The sequence below is a fragment of the Pantherophis guttatus genome, chromosome 5, assembly GCF_059756535.1.
Source record: "Pantherophis guttatus breed Tessera chromosome 5, ASM5975653v1, whole genome shotgun sequence".
NCBI lineage: Eukaryota > Metazoa > Chordata > Lepidosauria > Squamata > Colubridae > Pantherophis > Pantherophis guttatus.
In genome coordinates this window covers 105,139,363-105,156,509 of record NC_142067.1, presented here as the reverse complement: position 1 = coordinate 105,156,509, position 17,147 = coordinate 105,139,363, and the positions used below count along the sequence as shown (strand labels likewise).

General features: G+C 38.7%; 1 protein-coding gene and 1 long non-coding RNA gene across 3 annotated transcripts in view; one reads left to right on the top strand and one right to left on the bottom strand.

Annotated features, from left to right (window-relative positions):
• PCCA (propionyl-CoA carboxylase subunit alpha) overlaps positions 1-17,147 on the bottom strand; it is a 233,271-nt gene that overhangs the window by 212,495 nt on the left and 3,629 nt on the right. The window lies entirely within an intron of this gene.
• LOC148113549 (uncharacterized) overlaps positions 2,972-17,147 on the top strand; it is a 51,385-nt gene continuing 37,209 nt past the window's right edge. The window contains exon 1 of the long non-coding RNA XR_015728284.1: positions 2,972-3,039. This is a non-coding gene — a long non-coding RNA (uncharacterized LOC148113549). The remainder of the gene's footprint in view (positions 3,040-17,147) is intronic.

Here is a 17,147-nt window from a genome sequence, read left to right as displayed (position 1 = left end):
GCTTGCTTCTAGGTGTTTGCAGATCTGTTGTTTGATTATCTTTTCCAGGATCTTCCCAAGTATTGATGTCAGCTGATTGATCTCTAGTTTCCTGGATCCATTTTCCCCCCTTTTTTGAATATGGGAATCACATCAGCTCTTTTCCAGTCCTCTGGTAGTTCTCCAGTGCTCCAGGGTCTTTGAAAGATATGGTTCAGTGTTTCCGAGATCATGTCTGCCAGCTCCTTCAGAACTCGGGGATGTAATCCATGGTCCTGATGATTTGGACAGGTGTTCTCTTACCATTTTCTTGCTTATTTTAATTTGTAGCCCTGGTCTGTCTTTTACGGTTCTGTTTTTGCTGGGTTAGGCTATTTTTTCTTTTTGCAGGAAGACAGATGCAAAGAAATAATTAATCAGCTCTGCTTTCTCCTTGCTGCCTGTCACTTCCTTGCCATCTTTTCCCATTAGTGCACTGATTATTTCCTTGCCTTTTTGTGTGTGTTGTTTTTTACACGTTGAAAGAAACATTTGTATTATTTTTGACATTTGTTGCAAGTCTTGGTTCATTCTGATCCTTAGCTTTCCTGACTTCATCTTTTCAGATTTGGGCTATGTGCTGGTATTCTGCCTCAGTTATGGGTCCCTCTTTCTATTTTTTGTACTTATTCTTTTTGTCTTTCAGTTCACCAGAATTCTTTATGCAATCATGAAGATTTCTTCTTGGATATATTTTTCTTTTTAAATGATATTGTGCTGGGCTTTTATAATCATATTTTTCAGAGTTTCCCAAGCTTTATGACTTGTTTTCCCCATAAGATTTTCTTCCATGGAATCCTTTCCAAGATCTTTCTTAGTTTGGTGAAATCAGCTCTTTTAAAGTCTAAGATGTTAGTTTGATTTTGTTCTATTGCTTATGTCTGAATTATATTGTATTCCAATATGACATAGTCACTCTCCCCTAAAGTTCCTGCAACTTCAACCCCTCTATCAATCTACTAGGAAGAATTAAGCCCGGTATAACTGACCGTCTAGTTCCTTCCTCTTCCTTTTGGATTACAAAATTGTGAGCTAGGTTTGTCAGGACCCTGTTCGATCTCTCATTGATACAGAATTCCAAATAGTTTAATGCAAAATATCTTAAAGGGATATCAATACATAATTTTATGTTTAATAATACCATAAAAACACTGCGTTTATAGAATAAAAATCTAAGTCCATTTATTATTTTTACAAATAACTCAAGGCGACAAACATATCCAATATATCTTCTCCCTCCTATTTCTCTCATAACAACAACCCTGTATTGTAGGTCGGTCTGAGAGAAAGTGACTGGCCCAAAATCACCCAACTGGCTTTCAAGGCTAAGTCTGTTTCTAGCATTAAATAACATTAAATAAGCATATAAAAAAGAAATATGGTTTTCTAATGCAAAAGGAATTTGAAATAACAAACCAACATACCAGGAAAAAATGCCAAATAAGTCAACTTTTATCAATCAGCAAAATTAATAAAATTATTATGTCCAAAGCAGAAACTTCAACTCTAGCTGTATGCAGATACACAAACCACAACATTCCAGTCTTGTTAGGAATGAGATCAGTGGTGGGTTGCTCCCGATTCGGCCCAGTTCGGCCGAGCCAGTAGCGGTGACGCTATTATGTCACCGAACCAGTTCTCTTTCTTCAGGAGCTGGGCCCTCCCGCCCACCCCCACGTTATTCTAACCTTATATTTCTTCTTTTTTCGCTCAGCTGAGAGGTGGGGCAAAGCGGATTGTCGCACCTCAGCTGGGCAGATTCGCAACATGCTTGCGCAAACCGAAGAGGCGATCGCGCACGAAGCGCGCGCACAAAGAGAACCGGTAGTAAAGCCGGTTAGAACCCATCCCTGAATGAGATGCATCCGACCAAAATTAAATGAGGCTACCTTTTCCCTTCAACCCAATTGTACACTTCACCCCACAAAAAATGAGGTTGTATTAGTCAAGTACAAGTATCCTTTCTCATTACACCCCTAAGTTGGCCTCTTTTAAAGATAAAGATAACCTTATATAGTTATGTAATATATTAACTTTGTGAAATTTACTAAAATGGTTTATACATAAAATTAAATTAAGAGAGAGAACGCTGACTTCTGACTAGATTTCTGTGAGGAAATTTAAAGGAGTGCAAAATCTCTTCTTCTTGTAGGTGAACATGTCACCAACAAATCAAATATAAAGAATCATCATTTTCAGAAACCAAAAAGTAAATCTCAATTATCATACAGATTGTGACATGGATATTTTGGGAAATGAAGATGATATGGGAGTAATACCAGTATTTCTATGGTTATTGCCATAGGACAATGAGGGTGAATTTTTTTGGGCTCTGCGTATCAACACTTCAGGAAATGCCTAACTTGGCTCTGTTGGTGTGTCACACACCTCTCACATAAACAAAAGAGAAACAATTCCCTGTCTGCCCCCATCTGAAATTTTCAGAGGCTCAGGAGGCCATGTAAGAGCTCATCCCATCTCATGCAGCCTCCACAGCCTTTGAAAACTGTATGAGAACAGGGTATGCTTTCAAGAATACTTGTTGTTTGTTAGTGAACACTAGCAAGTCACCCAAAACACTGCAGCATGTCACCTTTGACCCATGTCATACGTTTGCCATCACTGTCATAGGAAGCATAATGGAAGGCAGCAAGTTACCCATTCTATAGGGAGGGAGATTGGAAATGCGGTACAGATCCCAATTTTTAGCCCACCAACCTCAGTTCTTAGGTCAGATGACAGAATTCTGATGGCCTCAGGTTAATGCCAGAAGTCTGCATAATGTGTTACTCTACAACATGCAGTGAATATAACCACAGACATGGCTTACATAACAGAGACCTAACTAGGTTGTGATGGTGACATAGTCCTGTTTGAAATTTGTCTACATCAAAAACCATGGTGCCATGGCAATTATTCTTTATGACATCTTAGCTGCCACCAGAAACTCTGCCCCACAAATGACTGGATGTCACTGCCTATATGTTGCATGAGCTTAGGGACAGGATAAAGCTGTGGCTGGTAAGCATGTTTATTCATCTATTCTTAACCTGTCTGAAGAATTGCATCCCACAATTCTATTCAAGTTTACCTGGTCTCCTTTAAGGAAAAGCTAGGACAGTGATGGCTAACCTTTTTGCCATTGTGTGCCAAAAGTGGAGGGAGCACAGGGGGGTTGCGCACCAGTGTGCCCACACCTATAATTCAATGGCCCCCTGCGTCCCACCCACCCCCCACGCATGCGCACACACCCCCTCCGCACTCCCCCCACTTTTGGCACGCAATGGCAAAAAGGTTACTGGTTGGCCCAATAGGTCTGTTTTTTGCCCTCTCCAGGCTACAGAGGCTTTCTTGGAGCCTGGGGAGGGAGAAAACGGCCTTCCCCAACCCACCGGAGGCCCTCCGGAGGCCGGAAATGGCCTGTTTCCCAACTTCTGGTGGGCCCGAAAGGCCCCAAAATCAGGTGGCTGGCGCACATGTGCATGCTGGAGCTGAGCTAGGGCAACACTGGCATGCCCACAGATATGACTCCGCATGCCACCTGTGGCACGTGTACCATAGGTTCGCCATCACGGAGTTAGGATAAAGTTGTTCCTACAAGCTGCTGTGGTATGTTTGCAAGGTTTTTAAGGGGGGAAAAAACACTCAGTGTAGACTCTACTTTGACAGGGATAGTGAGATGCTTGAGTAAGGTTTTGAGGGATTATTTGGGATTGGTTTGAATTTGTTGGCACTGATGAAGTGGATAAGGCTCTCTTTCACATGAATTCTGTCACCTGCAATTAGAGTTCTGTCCTGTTAAGCTGATTCATGTGGCTGGGAAAGGTGTTTCGAGCTCGATTCAGGCTATGATTAATGCTTTGCTAAGAAAAGACAAGGTCTATTGATATTGAAAGAGGTGGTTACTGTGCCCCTTCTAAAGAACCCCACTCTCAGTCTAGCCAATCTAGACAACTATCAACTAATCCTTAATAAAGGTGGATTCCCACCTTTTTGGCCACATTGTGCATATCAGAGGTTTTGAAAACAAAAACAAAAGCAGATAATAAAACTGGATATTGGTGGCATATCTATCTGGAACCACCTTCAAATGCTGGCCCTTCGGAGTAGCTATCTCACTTTGCAAATCTTCCAAAGAGAAAGTGCAGGAAAGAAAAGTTAATTAAACAAACAAACTGTTGAAGAACTTCTCAGAGGGCTCCCTGAAAGCTCTACTTGAAAGTTCTACACTTTTTTGTCCTCTTTTGTGAAAGAAGTGGGGCAGGCCAAGCATAGAAAAGTGTTTGCAAGCATTACCAGTGAAGAAACAGATATAGAGTGGGAAGGAAGAGGAGATTTTCCTAAGGCTCCTTAGGAAAGGTAAATCTAAAGATAGATTTAACAGTTTGGCAAAAAAAGCAAAAAGGTACTCAACAGAGATGAGTACCTTTTTTTAAACATTCCCTAAACTTAATGTTTGTGATGACAGTAACACCTAACTAGCCTTATGGTTCCCAATTCTATTTATTTCCCTCTTCTCATCTAGTAGAGCCATAAACAGCAGCTCAAAAACTCTGACTACTTCAATTTTAAATTAATTAATTTAGTGTTAAATCTGAATCTTTAATTGTGCTCAGTTTTTACTATTTGGTAAATTAAATCAACATAAACTGAAGCTTGTGTGTAGTTGAATATAAGAATGAAGCAGGTTCTTTACAATTCTTTCAGTCTCACAGAGTGTTAACTTTAAATATTCCCTCTTAGGATGTTCCAGTACTTTCTGATCAATCCAGCTCTAGTAATCTCAGAAGAATGTTCTAAACTACATGTAGCTATTAAATTTTACAGATATACAACCATGGAGGATAATGAATTAGGAAGCAAATAACGTAATTACCATATAATATGATTTTATTTCAGTCACAGCTATTACAAGTAGAGGTAAATAATTGTAAAATAAATGCAAAAACCCCAGGGAGCAACTTTAACATATCATGTGTAATAAGATAAGGCTGTTACACCATGAGATGAATAGGCATGCAAACTACTGTACTAAATATTTCTACCACTTTCAAATTTTTCCCATGCTAACAATTTCTATCTCTTTTTTTCTTTTGTTTTTTCTTTGATCTCTTCTTTCCTGGGTCCCTTAAACTAATATTTTATACCCTGTTAAAAATAATAGTTCAATAGTCTTAAACATTTAAAAATTAAGTGATAATTTTGCACTTGATTATATGTTATCCTAAATGAATGAAGTCTCATGCAAAGATTTACATTTTTAACCATTTAAGCACAATTTTGGAGAATATAAAGTGTGATTTAGAGCCAGTTTTGAACCAAATGCAATCCAATAAGCACCTCCACAATCCACCCAAGACTGGTTAAACATCAGCCACTTTTAATCTCCTTACCTATCTTAACCTTTTTGGTTAGCTATCTTGCTTAATAAACAATTCTTAGAAGCTTCAGCACTTGAAGATTATGTTCTAAATTATTTTCTAGACCAGTGGTTCTTAATCTGTGGTCCATCAACCCCTGAAGGGATGCAATGTCACCACAGGGAGTTCACAAAGGCTTGAAGAAATTTTATGATTTAAATCTTGAGTTAGCAATAGCAATAGCACTTATACACAGCTTCATAGTGCTTTTACAGCCCTCTCTAAGCAGTTTTACAGAGTCAACATATTGCCTCCAACAATCTGGGTCCTCATTTTACCCACCTCAGAAGGATGGAAGGCTGAGTAAACCTTGAGCGGGTGAGATTTGAACTGCCGAACTGCTGCTAGTAGTCAGCTGAAGTAGCCTGCAGTACTGCACTCTAACCACTCTGCCACCTTGGCTCTAGTTGCTGTAGTTTGTGGCCATGGTCTGTGTTCACCAAAGATATTTAAAGGGGATCCGTGGTGAAAAAAAGGTTGAGAACCACTTTTCTAGACTATTTTCAGATAGCCAAGTAAAGATATTGCCTTAATAGGATTTATGGTACTACAAGCTAGATAGGTTCCAACATAAATTGTAAGCTGCATATATCCTTTAAAAAGTTAGATTAGTTAAGGACAACCAAACATGTTTCTATGGTTTGCTGCTTTGTGTCCAGCAATAGTATCCGTATGTGCTGAAGTAAAAGCAAACCAATCTAGTGCTTCTGACAGAGTTCAAAATTGACAATTAGCTACACCAGACAGACTGAAAAATGCTCTCAACCAATAGAATATATTGGGACTATGAATAATTTTTCAGGAAAATTAATAGCTTTATTCATCTTTTTAAAAAGAAAGTTCCCTTCTTTCATCTGCAAAAGGATGTCATAGAAAACAGTTTATAAACTACTCAAAAACAACTGATACAGTAAAGTGATTGCATGATCCCTACACTTTCCCCATCCAAAATTTAAGCACCAGCACTTGTCACATCGGTGTAGAATGTACAAATGACCCTTCAAAGATTACACAGTGCTTAAGACGAATCAAAACAACGGTAAAGCTTTGTTTTTCTTGCACTAAGCAAGCTATACACACACAATCTCATCTTTCCCATTCAACCAAGTTAACCAGTACTGTATGGAAGTGATGAGAGAAATCTGGCTCAGGCAGACTCAATTATGCCTTTTCTTTTGCAAAGAGCTGTTGCTAGGTCAATCCATATTTACACTTCATAGCCAAAAGTTTACAGGATGGCACTGTTTTTACTCAGGCCTGATATATTATACATTCCATAATAGGTGCGTCTCTAGTAAACAAATTCTGAGTCCAAAGAAAGGGCGAGGATGGCAAAACATAGTCTGAATTTGATGGGATCTTTCTATGAGATTGCAGCAGAACTGTTATTTGTTACAGTTATTTGTTAAAAATCTTGTCCTTGTAACTATGGTAATAGGCAGCAAATGTCAGCAAATGTCAGCTTCAAGACAGTTCAGACAGGAAATCATGAATACTAATACTACCTTTATAGTAAGAGTACAGTAATTACAGTACTTCTGAATGGGCATGTTTTTCAACCTTGGTGATCTTGGGACTTCATCTCCCAGCATTCCCCAGCCAGCAGAATGAACAGTGATATAAAGCATGCATTAGAGAGATATAAAATGCTTCAGATTCAAAGCCAGAAGGTGACTCATGTCTAGGCATATATGTTGCATCTACTGGCAATCCTTAAAGTTGCACCTTTTCTTGGGTTTCTACAATTTCTGCAATCTACAATTGCACAATTTCTATTCATCTTTATCATTTGCACCAAATGCACAATAATACTTATTTATTGTTGCATAAGGAATCTTATTGACAAGTTTAAAACGAAGGATGATCTTACTTTGCCTACTCATTTCTCAAATATAGATTTCAGTTTTAAAATTACAGGTTTCACTTCAAGCTCCCTGTTTGTTTTTCATTTGCTCTTTAAAGTAGCAACTGCTGAAAATCTGAGTCATACGTATGATGTTCCAAAGGAAATTAGTACTTTCATTATTTTCTTGCTTAATTATTTGTATTCAGCTTGCACATTAGTCAAGATTTCAGGAACAAGCAGCATTTGGAACTTGATTTTCAGAAAGATGTCAAAATAGAAATCAGTTAATAGTTGTTCTTCAGGAGTCAGCATATCTCTTTTCAGTTCAACAAAGGTTCTCTAATCCAGTTATGTTTTACATTTATATATCAGGAAAATATTTCTTAAAATGGAATTTCACTGAAAAAGATGATTCAAGCTATAGTTCTTCATACTGTCACCATTTTTATATTACTACTTTCAACAGAGCATTCATTATACACAATGAAATATTTCCAGAAATTTACTTATTTTCTTATGACACAACTTATGTTTTTTAATTAAAGAATTTCAATGTGTCATTGAATTGAAGAATTTATTATTGTTGACCTTTTACTACCTGGCACAAAGAGTAATCAGATTCATCTGAACTTATATATTTTGAATTAAAAGCCTGTGTATACATCACACAGTGGAACCACATAGCACCAAGAGGTTTAGCCTGAATAAAAGCTTGAAATCTCCCATGGTGGAGTGCCATAGAGCATGCTTCATCTGTATGAACATACAATCTGACCACTTCAGGAACTTTGTGCTCTTAGTTAATAGAAAAGTATATGAAAAAGCAAACGGATTTTCTTTCAAATATGGAATAAATTATAAGAATAAACAATTTTGAACTGAACAAAATATGGAACATTTGGGTTATCGGAGGGTTTGGCCTAAACAAAATCCAGAAAAATCACCAAGTCAAAAAAGTTGTTACAAGGCTGGTGCACATCAGCTTCTCTCTTCTTCCTTTCTCACTCCCTTTAGCAATTCTTAGCAAAGCCATATCCTACTGATCCATCCACCCTGTTAACTTTCCAGGATTTCTTTTCTTTTGCCCACTGCCACCAATATACAGGCCCACATACTTGTTCTGTATTATTCATCTCAGCAATAAGCTTCCAAGAACAGAATATCCCACCATTCTACCTGAAATCTGATCTTCTTCCCTTTTTTCCTTCCATATCATGTCAGACACAACAAGTCTCCCAGCAGAGCATGACTCTATCACTTGCCCATCCCCAAACTTTCCTCCTTTCCCCCAGCTACCAGTACCAATGTCCTTGTCTTTTTTCCTGATCTTTCTCTAACTGGAACAACTGCATTTCACTCCATATTCAAAAGTTGTTTCAACATGGACCAAGATAATTTAAACATATATGCTTGGGTTCAGGTATGGCTCATCTAATACTAGCTGTTTTATACAAGGAATAGTCCATCCACAAATAAAAATCACAGCAACTGCTTATGTAAAACAAATTAAATACTGTAGAAGAATTACAAACAGTAAATAGGCTTATGAAATTTAGCATACAGTATATAAAATATTTTTAACATTTTCTTTTATCAACAAAAATAAAATACAAAACAGAAAACAGAAAAACAAACATCCATACTAACAATGAAAAGAAAAAAAATATGTTCAAACAAGAAAAAAAAATCCCAAATGTCAAATAAATCTAACATTAAACATAAAGAATCCACCACAGCTGGATGGTGAAAAATAAGTTTTAAAAAATCCCTAATAATTCTACTCCAATTACATGACAGACCTACAAACAGTTTTCCCATCCATTTTTATCAAAAATGCTATATAAAATAAATAAATATTCCAGATGTGGAAATCTATCTAATAAGCAAATTAATCCAACATCTAATCATATTGTATACATAAAAGGAAAAAAATCAACAGATTAACCCAAATGTTACCCTAATCTTCAAATCTCTGTTAACCATTTGTTATTGTATTTAAAATGTAAAAAGTCCACAGACAGCTTCCAGTCTCTTATAATATTATCTAGTCCATTGTCTCTAATCAAGAGTTAAATTTTGCCATCTCTGCTAATTCAGTCAATTTCAAAATCCATTCTTCAACTGTCTGCATCTCTTCTCCTCTCCAGTGCTTAATTTATACAATCCTCGCAACAGTTGCCATGTAAACAAATAATATCCTAAACTGTTTTTCAATTGGTTGGTCCATAATACCTAAAAGAAAAGCTTCAGGTCTGATTAATCTTTGTCTTCCTATGTGATCCTCCGTATCTCCGGAGATACGGAGGATCCCGGATCTGCGTACCTTCCGCCGCGCTCTAAAGACCTTTTTATTTCACCAGGCGGGCCTGGCCTAACTTTCTCCCTCTTTTTAAACAATTTTAATATTTTAATATTTTAATATCTTTTAATTTTCAAAGTTTAAATCGGTTTTAAATTGATTGGGGTTTTAATCTGTCTGGGCCAAATTATTTAATTCGATTTTATTTCTGTTTTTTAAATTTTGTATGTATGTATTTTATTGTTGGCTGTTCACTGCCCTGAGTCCTTCGGGAGAAGGGCGGTATACAAATTAAATTAAAGTAAAGTAAAGTCTTAAATATTTTCTGCATTAACATTATTATACCTAAGCAGTATGATTTAACATACTTGCAAGCAGTGGTGAAATCCAAATTTTTTTACTACCGGTTCTGTGGTCATGGCTTGGTGGCCATGGTGTGGCTTGGTGGGCGTGGTAGGGGAAGGATACTGCAAAATCTCCATTTCCACCCCACTCCAGGGGAAGGATACTGCAAAATCCCCATTCCCTCCCCATTCCTGGGAGAAGGATATTGCAATATCTTCATTACCACCCCATTCTAGGGCCAGCCAGAGGTGGTATTTGCCAGTTCTCCGAACTACTCAAAATTTCCACTACTGGTTCTCTGAACTGCTCAAAATCTCCGCTACCAGTTCTCCGGAATCTGTCAGAACCTGCTGGATTTCACCCCTACTTGCAAAGCCGTCCCATATGATAAAATGTATCTGGATATTGATTACATTTCCAACACTTGTTGGAAATCCCTCTATACGTTTTCTCTAGTCTGTCTGAGGTCAAATACCAACAATACTCCATTTTATTTTTAAAAAAATCTTTCAAACTGTAATTCAAAGTAATTTTTAAGCAATTGATCCATACATTCTCCCATTTATCTAGTGTTATGTTATACCCAAAGTTTTTCATCCATTTTATCTTTGACATTCATAAAATATCTAAATGAAACATGTGTAATGTAGTGATGTGCACATCAACAGCTGCTGAAAGAAATGTTTCCAGGGATGCATGGCTATTTGCAATTTAAGAGGCCAAAGGAGCTTTTTAATGGGACTAATCAAAGACTGAGATTGTTCCTTGCCATGTACATGTGTGAAGTCAAATAATTGTGATAATACTGTATTGACTTGTATGCCTTGGTTTCCATCTCTACTGGTAGTTGTGCATCATCAGTGGTTGTTTATTGTGTACAATTATTTTCAATCACCAAGTTCAGGAAAAAGGAAGATTTTCTCACCCCACTGGGATTGGCGCATCCCACTCGCATTGACAAAAGAGGCATGTTGCGGATCCTGTTGGTCCGAGTATTTCAGCTGGTGGAGTCCAGGAAGAGGGCCTCTGCTGTCGTGCCTGCCCTCTGGAACATTTTGCCCCCTGATGTGAGGTTGGCCCTAACCCTCCTATCTTTTCATAAGGGCTTAAAGGCATGGCTTTGCCAGTCGGCTTGGGGCCACAGTGGAAGAACAGCGCAATCGAGGTGGTTGATTAATAACAGACCCCCCCATTCTGCCCCCGTCCTCCCCACGTGTCTTTGGTTTTAATGTTTGTTTTTAACTGTTTAAGTTTTGACTGACTGTAAGCTGCCGAGAGTTACCCTATGGTGAGATGGGCAGCCAATAAATTTTATAAATAAATAAATTTTACTTCCCCAGAACTGTTGTGGGCATCACTTAACACAGCCATGGTCATAAATATGAACCAACTGCCAAGCATCTGAATTTTGATCACATGATTATGGGGATGCTGCAAAGGTTGTGACTGTGAAAAACGGTCACAAGTCACTTTTTCAGTGCTGTTTAACTTTGAACAGTCAGTAAACAAACTGTTGTAAATCAAGGACTTGGCGAAGAAAGCTGAAAGTCCTATGAATCCAAAAAGCTTTTGTTCCTGGTCATTTCTTTTCAAAGTTCTGAGGAATTACAGCCCAGATCATGCTTATTTCAGAGCTTATATATATATTGGGCTCTGAAATGTTTGAAATCTTTCTTGGCCTTTTTAAAGTATATTTTTACATATTTTGCTCAGATCCTAAACTATGCGATTATTGTGTGCTCTTATTTAAATGAATATCAAGATGAAAACCTAGGATACTCTCCTTCCTCTTTCCCATTAATCTAGCATTAGAACTTGTCACTTGTATAATTTAATTTTCAGAATTGGGCAGTATAGCATACAAATATTTTGTACCTATAGTGTATATCAGGTTTTATAGGAATTTCTATTCCTAATCTCATTTCATTAATGCTCAAGTCTGTTAAGTTGTCTAAACTAGAAGAAAATTTGCCAATATCATAAAGTCTCATTAGTACCGTGTTTTCCAGAAAATAAGACCCCGTCTTATATTTTTTTGAACCCTGAAATAAGCGCTTATTGTCATGCGCTCAAAAGCCCAATTGGGCTTATTATCAGGGGATGTTTTACTTTGGGGAAAATAGGGTAATTTTGATAAATAAAGGATTAGTCTTTATGTTATATTCTTATTTTTTCATTGATCTTGGTATAGGGATTTTCAGGAAATTTTCTCAAATGGTACATTCAGGGATCTACTTTGATGCATATGAAAGATAAACTAAATAGAGTTCCTCTGAATATTTGGAGAAAGAAAATACATTATAACTTTACCTTTTTATTCAAAAAGGTATTGAAGGTATTAAAGAATATATATAATTAGTTTTCTCAAATAGAAACAGAAATAAAATAAAATGGGGGAACAGAATAAACTTGTAAAATATCATAGTATTTGATTAAAATTACACATTTTTTTAAAACCTAAACAATACAGCCTAACTACAAACACAGACCTATGAAGTCACCCAGACAATTTTTCATGCCTAAGGCAAGACTAGAACTCAAAGTCTCTTGGTTTCTAGCCAGAGGGCAAGGGCAGCCACAGAAAAATTACAGTACATCATTTTATTTTATTTTTATTTTTTTTTATTTATAAACTTTATTAAAACACATATAAAAACATATAAAACATTTACACAACAAACAACATATCTATATGTAAATTTAATAAAGTTTATAAATTAAAAAAGTTAATCTTTTGAAGCATTTGTTTCATATTGGTCCTTCAATTAGTACAGTTATACTTATTCCTCTTAATCTTAACCTGATAATTTCCTTTTTCCATTTCCCCCTCCCCACTCTTTTCCTCCCCTAAGAATTCCCCTCTTAGTAATCTATATACTATATATTTGGATTATCCCTTTCTTTTTAAATTTCCCTCTACAGATTTATCTGCCCGTAGTTGTTTATATACATATTTACATTTTTATTCTGTCCTTCTAATTGTATTTCTTTGATAGTGGCGTTATACCATTGGTACCACTTATTCCATATTTTGTAGTACTTCCTTTTCCTTTAGCTCTTTTGTTAGCATATCCATTTCGGCGCACTGTGTAATTTTGTCCATTACTTCTTCTTTCGTTGGGATTTTTTCCTGTTTCCAGTTTTTGGCATACGTTATCCGCGCTGCCGTTAGAATATGTATCAACAAATATTTTATTTCTTTAGGATATCTTTTGGTGAAGATTCCTAACAAGAAAGTTTCTGGTTTCTTCTCTATTTGTAGCTTAGTAATTTGTTCCAGCCATTTCTTAATATTGGACCAAAATTTCTTTGCTGCCGGGCACGTCCACCATGGATGGTAAAAGGTAAGTTTTGTAAGTTTTTACATTTCCAACATAGTGAGCTGTTTTTTGGATGAATTTTAGCCAGTCTTGTGGGCAACATATGCCACCTATAAAACATCTTCAGCTGGTTTTCCTTGTATACCACCGCTAATATTGCTTTTCTGTTCAATTGCCAAAGTTCTTCCCATTTCTCCAGATCTATTGTATATTTGAAGTTTTGCATCCATTTAATCATCGTATTCTTAACTATTTCCTCCTCCATCTTATATTCCTTATATTTCGACTGAATCTGTGAGAAAGTCCACCAATCGATTTCTCTATTTAAATCTGTTTCCAATTGTTGTTTAGTTTTCAATTTCCCTTGATAATCAGTTAAGTCTTTGTATCTAATTATATATTTAGGTTCTGTTAAGTTTGGATGCCTTAACGCTTCTGATGGTGAAAGCCAAATCAGGATTTTTGTATACTGTTGTTTCTTAATTTTGAGCCAGATTAATAGTAATGAGTTCCTAATTGTGTGTCTTTTAAAGTAAGTGTGTGTTTTATATTTTTCGTCCCATAGAAAGGAGTGCCAGCCCGCTTGTAAATCATGACCTTTGATTGTTAATACAGTACATCATTTTAAAGATGTATCCTGGAGCATGTCCGATTTATTAGACCTATCAGTACAGTGGACAGAACTAGAGAGAGGCGGTCCAGCAAACCCTGAGTTTTTGAAACCTATCTAGATGATAATCAGAACAATGGAAGCTAACCGGCAGTTTACAGAGCAAACGTGTTACCAAATAAATTGTGCCCATAAACACCTACACTGTCACATCTTGAACCACCATGTAGCTTACAAGTTATTTGCAAGGGCAGCCACATACGTACAGTGCACTGCAACAGCACAAATGCAAAATAACCGAGGCACAAAACTTCCCAATTCAGGAAAAGGTATAATTGGTAAATACATTGAATTGTTGCAAAAAGTCCTCCTGGAGTCTGTCACATGCTATTTAAACAAAAGCCATAAGTACAGGAAGAGCTTCAAATTACATATGAGTTCCATCTGGGAAAATGCAATCCTATGAAAAATTAAGATGAAAAGTTCCCTGAAAACTGAGGACCCAGGAACCTATAACTATTCAATCTTCCTATAGTTGAATCTCAGTCTGAGGCTTACTCCTAGCGCCAGACAAACAGTAACTACGTTCTTCCACTTTAACAACAAACTAGCATATGAAGCCCCAAAGGTCTACTTAAACAACAACTTATTCCTATGTAATCCTACCCAAAGTACCTTGAAGTAATATTGGACCAGACCAGGGGTGAAATGCTACTGGTTCAGACCAGTTCAGCCAAACTGGTAGCAATGGCGGCGGGTGGTTCGGAGAACCGGTAGTGAAGGTAGCGCGAGGCTCTGCCCACCCACTCAGTTGTTGTTACTTTCTGGTTTTAATCAGGAAGTAACCTGATTTTTACCCTCTGCGCATGCGCAGAACGGAAGTGCACTTCCGAACCGGTAGGAAAGGTAAGTAGATTTCACCCCTGGACCAGACTCTCTCCTATAAAATAAATCTAGAGAATACAGTGGCAAAAATCAATGCTAGGAACAACATACTCCATAAATTATGCAGAATTAAACAAGGAGGTTTAGTTGCTACCCTCAGGTCATCAGCACTAGGGCTGGTATGCTCCACAGCTAAATATTATGCCACTGTATGGCTTAACAGCTGCCATACTAGGAAACTAAATGCCAGATTCAATGACACCATGGGGATCGGAATGGAATGGAATGGAATGGAATGGAATGGGATGGGATGGGATGGGATGGGATGGGATGGGATGGGATGGGATGGGATGGGATGGGATGGGATGGGATGGGATAGGATAGGATAGGATAGGATAGAATAGAATAGAATAGAATAGAATAGAATAGAATAGAATAGAATAGAATAGAATAGAATAGAATAGAATAGAATAGAATAGGTTTAGTTGGAACGGACCTTGGAGGACATCCAGTCCAACCCCACAGCTCAAGCAGGAGACCCTATACCAGTGATGGTTAACCTTTTCGGCACCAAAAGGCAAGAAAGCCTCTGGAGCCTGGGGAGGGTGAAAAATAGGCTTACCGGGCCCACTGGAAGTCAGGAAACAGGTCATTTCCAGCCTCCGGAGGGCCTCCAGGGGTGGGGGAGGCCGTTTTTGCCCTTCCCAGGCTCCAAGAAAGCCTCTGGAGCCTGGGGAGGGTGAAAAATGGGGCTACTGGGCCACCAGTAACTTTTTTGCCTTTGCGTGCCAAAGCTGGGGGAACCTGAGGGGGTCGCGCATCATGTGCGGGGGGCGGGGGGCAAGGGGGCATTGAATTATGGGTGGAGGTACCCATGTGACCCCCGTACACACGCTCCACGCTTTTGGCACACGACAGCAAAAAGGTTAGCCATCACTGGTCTAGACATTGATATCTGAATACAGATCCTTCTAAAAAGCATATTTTATGTTTTATTAATCTAGGTGAAATATTAATATGGCAAATCCATGTATGATATGCCATATGCTAAATAAATGAACATTCCTCTTTATCCAAATAGTAACAACCTCCAGACAATCAGATTCTCAATAAAGTCACTTGTTTAGCTAGGGGTCAAAATACACAACTGGGTGTCTGCATATTGATAATGCCTGAGCCCATGCCCATAGGTGAGCTTAACCAGAAGCCTTATATAGATATTAAATAGGAACACGAAGTGTTGAACTCTGAAGAAACCATGAAAAAAGGCTCTCGGAGTCAATCGCTTCTTTCACTGACCCACTGAAAATAACCTCAAAAAAGGAGAACCGTGGAAATATTCTGACCCCGCTTTCAATCCAAGAAGTTGGAAGAGGATACCATAATTGACTAGTGCAAAAAATAACTAGTGATCAAGCAATAACAGAAGAGTCACACCACCTCCGTACTGGTCAACCAGAGGTCACCATAAGCATAATTAATGCTATCTCTGTACTGTACAAGGCCTGAAACCTGACTGAAAATGCTCCAGATAATCTGCTTCTTCCAGAGCCCTTGAAATTACAGGCCTATCATCTTCTCTACAACATTTCCCAAATATTGCCATTCTTCTATTTTAAGTAAATAGTATTACTTTGTAATTATTCAAGTATCTTAAACATGTTGTTTGCAATTAACCTATTAAGATCAACTACAGTGTTTCCCCAAAAATAGGACATGTCCCAAAAATAAGGCCAAGCCTGATTTTTGGGGTGGGCCTAAATATACGCTCTCCCCGAAAATAAGCCCCCCTCTCTCACACACACGTCCCTTACCCTCCCAACCCTCCCAAGGCAACCACAGCCCTGCGAACTCCTGCGCCCGCTCCTTCCACTGCCTGCGGCACTGACTGTAGACCTCGAGCGCCTGCTCCTGCGCCGTAGTGGCAACCTGGCTGTTATTGCCCCCATGCCTAGGCACCACGTCCGCATAGCCCGCATTACTGAGCATCCGCCACAGCAGCCGCAGCACAAGCATCGCCGCCCCGGGGCTTCCTTGGCAGGGCGGCCACCAGCGGCAGAGAGGCCACCATGCACGGCGGGCAGTCACAGAGGACTACAACAGCAGGCCTGGCACTTCCTGTAGCTGGGCGCAGGTCTCTCAGCGGGGATGGGTGAGGCATCATCAAGCCTCAGGTCTCTCGGCAGAGATGGCTGAGGCGCTACAGGTGTTGCTGCTGCCATCGCCACCGCCTGCGGAGGTCTGGCAGCCCCCTGAGGCCAAACTCAGCCACAGGTGAGAAGATGTGACCATGGCTTTGCCAGCCGAGCCGTGTGTCGGGGCTGCCCTCAGCGCGGCTGCCCGGTGTCTCACTGCCAGGCGTCTGGCAAGAGTAAACGGGACCTGCGGGAGGAAGGGAAAGCGG